This window comes from Crocuta crocuta, unplaced genomic scaffold (genome assembly GCF_008692635.1).
Source record: "Crocuta crocuta isolate KB4526 unplaced genomic scaffold, BGI_CrCroc_1.0 scaffold224, whole genome shotgun sequence".
NCBI classification, from domain to species: Eukaryota; Metazoa; Chordata; class Mammalia; order Carnivora; family Hyaenidae; genus Crocuta; species Crocuta crocuta.
In genome coordinates, this window is record NW_027529545.1 from 2,715,613 (window position 1) to 2,727,772 (window position 12,160).

The window sequence follows — 12,160 nt, forward strand, 5'->3', positions numbered from 1 at the left end:
GTGAGTGAAATTTGATGGAAACCAACTGATTCTCGGCACTGCAATCAAATATTTTATTAACATAGAAAGATTGGGCATAATAACTCTTGCCTGTTATCTTTTTGCTTATTTTATTTTATTATTTTTTCAAATGTTTATTATTTTTGAGAGAGAGAGAGAGACAGAGTGCGAGCAGGGGAGGGGCAGAGAGAGAGGGAGACACAGAATCCGAACCAGGCTCCACGCCCTGAGCTGTCAGCACAGAGCCCCTTCCGGGGCTCAAACTCACGAACTGTGAGATCATGGCCTGAGCTGAAGTCAGAGGTGTAACTGACTCAGCCACCCCGGTACCCCTCTATTTTATTTTATTTTATTTTATTTTATTTTATGTAATCTCTACACCCAATGTGGGGCTCAAATTCACGACCCTGAGATCAAGTGTCACAAGGTCTACTGACTGAGCCAGCTGGCTGCCCCTTGCCTGTTATCTTTTGATAATCCTTTGTGAGGAATGCCCAAGATTCATGAATGGACTGAATGGATATTATTTTAAAATCTTTTTCCAGGATTTTAGGATTTTGATGCTGAATTTCCAGAACAACACTTCTTATTGCTAAAGCCTTACCCTTCTTTGGTCAGCCTCCTTTCAATAATTCGACACTAGCATTGTTGGGGGCAGAACCCCCACCCCCACCCCGAGAATGTAGCAAGGTCCCAACTGCATCAGGATATCTGTCAGTATAGCACTTCTCTGACTGGCAGCTGGGTCACATTTGTTGAGTAGGATTCCACGGCTTTCAACAGAGAGGGACAAGTTATGCTCATGATCTATTCAAAGTAGTTGGAGCTATATTCCTGTCACATTATTGTCAAACCACAGGAAATTAGGCCTTTCCTCATGACCACACACAGCTCTGTAAGTGCCTGATACACCCTTTGGCTACACAGAGACTTCACGATAGTGTTTTCCCGATCTAGAAACCAATGTAGTTCACGGGATTAAAAAACATATTTATATATAATCTTGAGTGTCATGTAGTTATTTCAATCTAAAGCAATGGCTTGCAAATAATAATAATAATAATAATAATAAAGTAATGACTTGCATGAAGGGTGGAAAGAATCAGTCTTTGTTGACTCAACAAACATCTATTGAGCACCTACAGCATGCCGGGCCCTTTCCTAACAGCTGGGAATAGAGACATGAATCAGACGGGGCCTGACGGAAGAGGCAGACCTGAGAGAGTGAAGAGGTACACAGAGCCATGTCTGCTCCTTTGCCCGATGTCTATTCACTGAGCTCCTCCTTTCGTTAGGCGGTATGCTGGGCTGGGCGATACACTGAACTGGTAAAGGGCTGCTATGCGTGGCTGAAGGGCTGGAAGATCACCCTCGGGCCGTCGGGAGATATCAGAGGTAAAATCACTTCGCCCACATGAGACCCAGTGCAGACTCTTCCTGTACAGAAACAGCCATCTGGAGGGTAGGGCAAAGAGGAAGCTGTTCGTACTTGTTATCAAAAAAGCAGATTATCAGTGTTATGTGAACCTCGTATGGGAAGGTGGTAATAAATCATACTTTGATTGGTATTTATTTCTTGGTCTACCCTTCAAGAAGACAGGCTGTCGCAGCTCCACATGATGGACACATTTCCTGTTCATTTGCTACCAAGGTTTCTACTGGTTAGAAACCAGTAGAAGGTTAATATAGTTGAAACGGTTAACATGACATTTTTGTGTACGGGATCGCCGAGACTTGCAGTGCCTTGGACTGGGGTCTGCACGTTCAAAGCTGGTCTTCAGTCACGTATAGTTTCCTGACGGTTGCTATAACAAAGTACTGTAAACCCCGTGGCTTAAAACAACAGAAATTCAGTCCCTCGTAGTTCCGTGGGCCAGAAATCCAACATCAAGGTATGGACAGCCCATGTCCCCTCCCAAGGCTCTAGGGGACGGTACTTCCTTGCCTCTTCCAGCCTCTGGCGGCTTGGGAGAGTCCTTGGCTTGTGGCTGTGTAAATCCGATGTTGGCCTGCGTCTTCAGACGGCCCTCTCTAGTCTCCGTGTCTTGTCTTCTTCTGTCTCTTCTAAGGACACCTGTCGTTGGATTTAGGGCCAATGGTAATCCAAGATGATCTCATCTCAAGATGGTTAATTACATCTGCAAAGACTCCTTTTCCAAATAAGTTCCTATCCCCAAGGTGCAGGGATTTGACGTGGGCAGAGCTTATGGGAGGAGCCGCCATTCAACCCGCTGGGAATCATGACCAGTATGTCTTCTGGTAGAGGCTTTGCACGGTGATGGTTGGAGCGGTGCATAGGCGAGCGGCTCTGTGGGCAGGAGCCTTTTACGGAACAAGTGGGTTTGTGGAAGGAGAGAGGGTAGCTGTGGGTTTTTCATATTAATCAGAAAGTTACTCCACGCTCTAAGGATCGATATGGAAAACTTTCAGGAGCTGTGGGTGAGCAGAGACAAAGGGGCATAAAATGGAAGGGACATCAAAGGTTTGGGAATCACTTATATGTTTACTGTAATCACAGAGATGTGGTCACCCAGGACCACATGGGTGGTCATAGAAGAAAGCAAGTGTGTGGGTACTGTATTTTGAAAGGTCTTCAAGGTGAGTGCAAAATAACATTGGGAAAAATAAGTATATGTACTATTATAAGTAGTTGGAGAGGCCAGTCCTGAAAATTGAAAGGAAATAATAATGCTAAAAGAATATAAAATGGATGATTTAAAGAAAGAATTATAATGTATAATCCTCAACTTGTCATTTCAGAAACAACGATTGGGGCGCCTGGGTGGCTCAGTCAGTGAAGCGTCCGTCTTCAGCTCAGGTCATGATCTCATAGTTTGTGAGTTGGAGCCCCAGAAGGNTCATAAATGCAAACAGAAATTCTCGAAGCCATTCACAGATGCCTAAGCTATTCCTCCAAGATGCCACTGACTTTCACTTTAAAAGCTCTGTATTGTAGCAGAGAGGCATGAATGCACACCTGCACCAAGAGCAGACACACTGGTAACTAAATGTTTCTAAACTTTTTTTTTAATGTTTTATTTATTTCTGAGAGAGAGAGAGAGAGAGAGAGAGACAGCGTGAGCAGGGGAAGGTCAGAGAGAGAGGGAGACACAGAATCCGAAGCAGGCTCCAGGCTCTGAGCTGTCAGCACAGAACCCGACACGGGGCTCAAATCCACGAACCACAAGATCATGACCTGAGCCGAAGTCGGACGCTCAACCGACTGAGCCCCCCAGGCGCCCCCAGACACACTGGTAACTAAATGTTGTGAACCTTCGTCCAACCAGGGCTGCTTTTCTGAAATAGGTCATGAAGTTTCCGAACAGGGGAGACAGGCACCCCAAAGCAACTTTATTTAGGTCCATAACCCGAGTTTCAAAGAATGAGTTCTTCAGATTAAAAAGAGGTGAGGTCAATCGAATCGAACTCAGACGTTAAGACCCATCTATCTTGCCTTATGGACTACTCCACCCTTTTGGCCGTATTTTTTGGAAACAGCTACGATTTATTTCCTCTCTCCTCCTGCCCCGCAAGGGCTGACATCTCTGCATGTTGACGTCTGCGTACATTCAGAGTTTCTTAGACCCTGGGCTTGACCGAGACCAGCTGTGACTTGGCCCCCTGCCACAGGTGTTTCTAATTAGGGCCTCATTAGGCTTCAAGGGCCGTTAAAGCATTGGGCCTCGGGACCAGGTGAGCCAGATCCCGTGCGGGGCCGAGGCTGAGCTGAGGCAGACGGGCTGAAGGGGATAGCACTGCCACGCTCGGGCCATACCTTACAGCGGGACTTTCAAACCACAGGCCGTGTCCCCCTTATGGTCTCGGGAAATCAGCGTGGCTGATTCTTGCCAGCCTTCGAAACAGAAATGCAAAAAAAGCGAACAAGCTAAAACAAATGACTGCAGAGAAACAGAACAGGAATGACCAGACTCTCCTGCGTGGTAAGGGTAGGTGTTGTTGAATCAAACGTCTGTTTCAGTTACTTGTGTGGGAGACCGTGTGTGTTTACCGGCCTGTGATATAAAATGTTTTTTTCAGCGTGAGTCACAGTCACGCTTATGAGGACATCCATTCCCCAACCTCCTGCCTTCTCGTAGCTTGGTTTCCTTTTCTTTTCTTTTCTTTTTTTTTTTTTTAATGTTTTATTTCTAGGAGAGAGAGAGAGAGAGACAGCGTGAGCAGGGGAGGGGCAGAGAGAGAGGGAGACACAGACTCCGAAGCAGGCTCCAGGCTCTGAGCTGTCAGCACAGAGCCCGACGCGGGGCTCGAACCCACGAACCGCGAGATCATGACCTGAGCGAAAGTCGGACGCTTAACCGACGAAGCCACCCAGGCGCCCCTCCTTTGCTTTTTTTTTTTAAATTTATTTATTTTTAATGTTTTTTATTTATTTCTGAGAGAGACAGAGAGACAGCGTGAGCAGGGGAGGGGCAGAGAGAGAGGGAGACACAGACTCCGAAGCAGGCTCCAGGCTCTGAGCTGTCAGCACAGAGCCCGACGCAGGACTCGAACCCAAGGACTGGGAGATCATGACCTGAGCCGAAGTCAGACGCTTCACCAACTGAGCCACCCAGGTGCCCCTTGGTTTCCTTTTCTCAATCTGGCCACCCACTCCTAATCAATCGCTTCGCATTAGTTTGAAACCTTCTCCTTCCTATGCCCTGCTGCGTACCCCAGTCCTGAATCCCCTCCAAGAGCCCGTTTTCCATTCCTTCACCCAGGCTCCCACGGGCTAACAAATAAAACGATACACTATTCCATGCAGTTACCACTGAACTTGGCACTTGTGTCTGGTCAGCTCCCTTTTAGCTGTGCAGCCTTGCCTATGCTTCATAATACCTCTGAGCTTTGCTTTTCTCCTCTGCAAAGGAGGGGAGGGGATCGTCCCAACACAGGGGCTCGCCACCGTGAGGGTCGAGAGATATCTGTGCTCCTCAGAACATTCTAGGTGCTCAGTAGGTGGTGGCTCTTATAATCAGGATGTTCTCTTACATAACCACAGGACGGTGATCAAAGTCAGGACATTTCACATCAATTCTAGTATTACCGGATACAAAGTCCTATTTAGATTTTGCCAGTTCTATTAATGTCTCTTACGGCCGCTTTTCCCCTGTCCAGGCTCACACATTGCACTTAGCTGTCCTGTCTCTTTAATCTGAAACAACCCGTCTGTTCTTTGTGTTTAAAGGCATTCACATTATCGAAGGATACAGACCAGCTGGTGTGTAGACTTTCTCTCAGTTTGGGTTTGCCTGATGTCTACTCGTGGTTAGAATCACAGAATTTGGGGTAGGAATGTCCTGGGGGGGAAGGCGTGTCCTTCTCGGTGCCCCACATAGGAGGCATGTAACGTCAGCTTGTCCCATTTAATGACCGTAACTGATTGCTTGTCGACATGGTCAGCACCAGGTTTCTGGTCTGTAAAACCGTCCTTTTTCCTTTTCCCTTTGCTACTAATCAGTAACCTGTGCGGAGACACCCCCCTCTTTTTTTTTTTTTTAATCTTTATTTATTTTTGAGAGAGACAGAGCGCGAGCAGCGGAGGGGCAGAGAGGGAGGGAGACACAGAATCGGAAACAGGCTCCAGGCTCTGAGCTGTCAGCACGGAGCCCCACACGGGGCTCAAACCCATGAACCAGGAGATCATGACCTGAGCTGAAGTCGGACGCTTAACCGACTGAAACACCCAGGCGCCCCTATGGGGACACACTTTAAGACTCAAGTCTCCTATTGTTCCTCGAACTGTCACCAAATAGTTTTGGCATTTATCGATTAGTCTTGCTCAGATCAATCATTTCTCTGATGTCGGCAAAGGAGGTAAATTTCCAACTCTGTCCTTCCTCCTAATGTGACTTCTTGTGTCTGTGTTCGACCTTCTAGTATAAACCAATGCATGCAATTTCAAAATTTCCATGCTAGCCACATTAAAAATAAAAGCAGCTTCCACGTGTGGGCCTGTGGGCTGGTTCTGTTTGACAAGACTCAACATTACAGCGGGGCCGTGCTCTAAGGAGCGTGTCCACAGGCCCTTTCAAGGTATGGGTGACGCGGGCAGGCCTGTGCTGTCATTTCTTCTTTAGGGGTCAGCTTAGGGCTTGTCTGCAGCCAGCCTTCTCACCCGGAAAGGCTGTGGTCTCAAAGAGGGGTCCAGACACATATGGGTAAGTCCTTTACCTTCTGTTCAAATCAGATCTTTAATGTTCACCTTGATGTGCTGAAAATCATGATTCATGATTCACAGTTCATGATCTGGCAGAGAAAGGGCCCATTATTAGCTCTGCGTGGCTACAGCAAAGGCTTGAGGGCCGGTAGGTGGGGGCAGATCCTTTGCAGGATGGACAGCAGATGTTTGCATTAAAAAGGAACACCTNGCTCTTTCTCTAAGAGTGTTAGATTTGCACATTTGACTTCGGTCAGGTGCCTCTGTTTCAACAAACCTTAAACAAACATCACCTGTTCTACTGGTCAAACACCGTCCCACTCCCAGCGTGGGAGGAATAGAACATAGGAGAGCTTCAAGAATGTCTGGCTCTCCTCCATGGTCTACCTGGAAAGGATGTCTTTGCCCCAATGCTGTTGTTTGCTTATAACTTGTGCCCTCTCCTATCTTGAGTCTTGAGGTCAGTGCTGAAACAGCTGCGTCCCTGAACAGTGACTCACCCCCAAAGTCATTTTAAGGGCACCGGGACCACATATCTGTTACGGAAACCAGGGAAAAGTCCGTGGTTTCAGTAGGGGCATAGCTTCAAGAGAGTCAGAGTCTCCAATATGGAATTAGAAGTAATAAACATTTTCTTTTGGTTTTTGGAGAAGTAGGAAGATAGCTGTTGACCTTTTAAAAGTGTTTCCGGGGCACCCGGGTGACTCAGTGGGTTAAGGGTCTGACTCTTGACTTCGGCTCAGGTTGTGATCTCACGGTTTCATGAGTTCGAGCCCCACGTCTGGCTCTGTGCTGATGGCCCAGAGTCCGCTTGGGATTCTCTCTCCTCTATCTGCCCCTCCCCTGCTCACGCTCTCACTCTCTCTAGCAAAATGAATAAACTTAAAAAAAACTTTTAAAAAAGTGTTTTTAGTTACTAACGTTTGGACATAATACACTTATATGGTACAAATATTAATATAAAAAGTATATTTCCATTCGCTCGATTTCCCTTTGTTCCCTTTGGGTGATGCTTCCGTATTCGTTTCTTGATTGACATCCAATATATACACAAAACCAAGTAGATATTTTTAGCTCCCCTTTCCTGACACACTTAAGTCTTCTACTATAGTATTCTTAAACTTTTAAAATTACTAGAAGGATAACACATAGATAAGATAGATCAAACAATATGGAATAAAGTGAATGGAAAAGGAAATGTTTCCCAAACCTCCAACTCATTTTCCAGAGATAGCAACTCTCAAGTTTTAATGTGAGCAATTCTAGACGTTTCCTAACAGTAGTTTAGTGGCAAGAGCTGCTTGGTAAACACAGCCACTATTGAAAATTAAATTAGATAAACTTACAGTGACATTACAGTAAAAGTCAAGGTAATATCCAGCACATCGCTGCTCATTTTACTACTTACTGTCTGTGCTCTTGGGGTTAATACGTCGACTGTACATATCTGTGTGGTGCAAATCCCATAAAATGGTGGCTACCACTCATCTCAACTCCTCTTGAGAACATTGCATCTCTGTCGACATAGAACGTAAAGGAGAAGTCATGAGAATGAATCAAAAATTTAAGTTAGGAAATGTAAAGATGCAACTAAAATGTCAACATGATTATTTAAAGATTTAAAGCAAATAGACATTATAATAAATGACATGGCTTNTTCACCCTGGTGTCTCTTCTTTCATCTACCTACCATTTTTGTGTTTCCCCTTGTCCCAAGTTTTCCTGCTTCCCCCCACTCTTCTTTCTTTCTCTGGTTCTATTATTACTACCTGTCCCTTAAATATTAGTTTGTCCTGACCTTCTGCTCTTTCTCATCTATACTCTCTCTTTCCCCGCGGGCGCCTGGGGGGTTCAGTTGGTTAAGCATCCAACTCTTGGTTTCAGCTCAGGTCATGNCATCTCCACCTGACCGTTACTTAAAGTCATCCTGTCTGCAAAACTTGTCTTCCCAAATTGGTTCAGGATTTTGCTTCTTTCTGTCAAGCTCTCTCTTCCATACATGCCCCATCTTCATCCCCGTCATCTTCCAAGGCCCAAGTCGTTTCACACCCTCCACGGGGTCTCCCTAGATCCTTGTGTAGGTTAATTCTGCCCCCCAACACCCCTACTACATCCTGCGAAGACCTAGAGCCCATGCCCTAATTAATTGAACCTCTGTTTTCCTCACCAGATTGGAGGCCCTTTTCTGGGCTGGGAAGAACAGAACAGATCCTAGTGTGGAGCCCTGTGGAGTCTGTGCTGGCGAAACGTAAGTTGAATTGTTTTCTGGCGAATTTGCGTACGACATACAGGAACACTGCCAATGAGTGGTGCAATGCGAGTGTTCTCCACCTCTGAGGTCACTGACTCGTGTGTCTACAAGTGCCCAGCAGGTCACATAGACAACCGGAGAGGCCAAGCTCTACCAAGAGGGGAGGCAGCTCTTTCTTGGCTCCAGCCATTTACTGTAAGGAAACATGGACCCAGAGTTGCCAAATCTGATTTCCCAAGAGGAGACAGAAGTAGAGATATTTAAATATGTCCTCTTGCAGGTTTTAATTATTGGTAACTAATTAAAAACATTTTCACCTTCTCGTTGTAAAACAAAAAAAGAAACTACTGAAAATAATGCATCCAGTTCTTGGAACCATCACCCAGGGCAAGAAAATAGAACTTGGCCTCCTGCCCCAGGAGCTCCACATGGGCCCCGTTCTACCCTCAGCACCCCCAATTTAATCACGTCCCTACTTTTATACTGAGAATTTCCCTCTGTTTCCTTACGGTTTTCTCATTGAGGTGTGCTTCCCTAGGTGCTATCTTCTTACTAAAAACAAGTTGAATCTTACTCATTTTTTGAAACTTGTGTCTTCTCATCTATGGCTCACCCCTCCAGCCCTTCCTTATGGTTTTTCTGTTGACGTACTTGGGGTAGTTGACCTGTCAACTTTCCCACAGTCTAGATTTTGCTGATGTTTACTGAATGGTGTGGCTCAACATGTGGCCTGTATTGCCTCCCTTTTGGCAACTAGATCCAAAACTTACGTGCGTTAATGAAAACATTGCTTTAAGTTGCAGATCTCATTAGTTGGCAGCTCATGTCTACATACTCTACCTTGCTCTACCTCCTTCTTTGTTTTCTTACTTTACTCTTACGACAAACAAGAAATCAACAGTTTTTTTTTTTCCCACCGTCCATGGTTAGAGGATAAAGATGTATTCTGATCTAACAAAGTATGCACAATCATCACATTGCTGACCTTACGCATTAAGTGTAGTGGCTCCTTTGATCCCGTAACGTGGGCCATGTGGGGATGCTTTAAAGGGGAAAAAACAGGCATCGTGCCAGAGACTGATCTGGTTTTAGCCAGATGGTTCTCTGGGTGGGATTCAGCCAAGACCCCAGACTTTCCCTTACCAGGTGACAAGGTTTCCTCCAACTATGGCATATACTGGCTTAAAAGAGAACTCCAGAACCACTTCGCACACATGGGATGACTCTTACTGCACATGCTCAAAGTCAGGAAGTTCAAAGGGAAGGGGCAGGAGGGTTGGAGGTATGATGTGAATACAGTCGCAGGGAAAGAGAGTCCGTCCAACAGACACTATCATACACGGGGACTATGTCTTCCACAAGGTAAAAGGGGTAAAAGGAAACTAGGTCTGCAGAGAGATCCTCAGAGTAGCAAAGGCCTGCTGAACAATCTGACGAGGAATCTGTAAAATCCCCAGAAAGAACACACACACACACACACACACACACACACACAACACGCAACAACAGAATGAGGGGGAGAAGGATCTAGACAACAAAACGATGACATTGACCTAAATGTCCCAGATCAGAAAATGTTGTCCCAGTCAATGAAAGGGTCCAGTGAACAAAGCTGAAGCTGGGCGTTTATGGTATGTATATAATTAATTATAATCATTTAAGCCACTTCATCGTTTCAGGTAACAGTTTGCCCCTAGTGTTAGATTGCTGCCCAAAGAAAACTTTTCGTTACAAGTCAAAGACTAAGAACTCAAACGCGTAGAGCATGATGACCCTTGATTAGCGGACTAATAACGAGGCAAAAGCCTGCCTGTAGGTGAGTTGACCTTATAGCTTCTGTCCTGGGGACACCACCTCCTGTCAAGTGGACGTAATGTGTCCCGGCAGGTAATTACCAATCATAACAGCAGGTTGGCACTTCATCTGGCCTGACCCCTTTCTTCTCCTTTCCAGCCTCTTTAATTCTTTTTGACAGACTCTTTCATTTCTTATCCTACCTCACATCCGCTGGTAATTAGACAGCGAAATGTCTGATCTCATGTAGCTGGCTAAGTGCGATTTTCCTAAAAGAACATAGAGTTCAGTGTCTGGTAAGAATCGACTTTCGGTAGCATGGCTCTCCAGTGAACTGCTGACTTTCAAAAGACATGTTCTCTGAATGAAACTTGGCCTGGTCATCATCCTTTGGGCATTAAAAGATCACATCCTGGGGGCGAAGGCAGTAATACAGCTCTTCATTACAGTATAATTCCAAATTCGGTATACAGAGCCTCCCCTCCCCACCCTCCAGGGGGAGGTTATTTCCTCCCCCTGCCCCGCTGGGTAAGAGTTTGTGATCCACTCACTTGCAAAGACCAGTGTATGAATAAGGAAGGGAGAAATGGTGACATAGCAAAGAAACCTGGCAGACAGTACCTCAAGTAAGTGATGGAGGGTAACACCGCCAGTGATGTCCTGTGGATTTCAGGTACCTTCCCACAGGCTGTCCCTGTAGGAAGGGAGCTTGGCATCTTCCCAAAAACGCATAGTCCCGGTCAGATGAGAAAAACATTTGGCAAATCCGCGTTGAGGGCCATTGTACAAAATTCTGATCGGCACTACTAAAAATTGTCATGGTCATGAAAACATGGAAGGATAAGGGAACGTCACAGCCCAGAGAAGACTAAGGAGACATGGTGACTGAATGCAGTGTGGTGTCCTGGGGGGGATCCGCCACTAGAACAGAGAGAGGAGGTTTAATAGAAAAGTAAGTGAGGTGTGAATGCCGTCTTGCATTTAGCGCATAGCAACGTACCATTGTTGGTTTCTCAGTTGTGACGAGTGGACCATGCTCTTGTAAGAGGTTAACAATGGGGAAAGTTGGGTGCGGACTCCATGGGAACTTTGTCCTGTTTTTGCAACTTTTCCGTAAATGTAAAATTATTCCAATCTAACGCTTATTTAAAGAAATTAGACAGAAGCCAAAAATAGCGTCTTCGAATTGGGTACTGAGGGTTCAACACAGATTTATTTTCATAATTCAGTATTTCTCATACCCTATTATGGCACAGACCAACTATTTTCTTTCCTTCTGTATAAAGATGCCCAGGGTGTATTTCTTCTCTTTTTATGTTTGTTTGTTTATGTAATCTCTACAACCAACGTGGGGCTCGAACCCACAACACCCAGATCGAGAGTCGCATGNTAAAATCAAGACTATAAGGTTTACCGTGGGCTTGTTGATTCTATTTGATGCCACAGCCGTCGTCTCTCTCCCGGTGTTGTCTAGGGAGATCTTGCACAAATGTACACTGAGTCATGGTGGGCAAATACTGTGGTTCCCGGGGCCCCAGAAAATAACTAAACGCACATGTTTTTCTAGAAGGTGAGCCAGCACTGCTATCTTTCCATATGAAGACCTGCTTGATTATAATTAAAACTTTCATTTGACTATTAAAATTAAAGAACAGCTATAAATTAAGGTAACAATATTAAAACCTCTAGGGGGTGATTCTAAAAATCCTCTCTGTAATTAGAGAGCTACAAAACTTAAGGAACACTAATTCTTTTTAGCATGAAGGTCTCATTTGGTAAGGAAGCTGGTATTTTGTAAATCACAGCTCTTCCAGGGCTGAGGACAGATTTTGGTTCTTACCAAGGGTTATTGCCTGAAATACTTTGCCCTTTCTGAGCTAGACTACCAAGTTCGAAGAGTGATTGCTTATCCTGATTGGGTATATGAGAGCCTGGGTGGCCTCTCTGCTGTCACA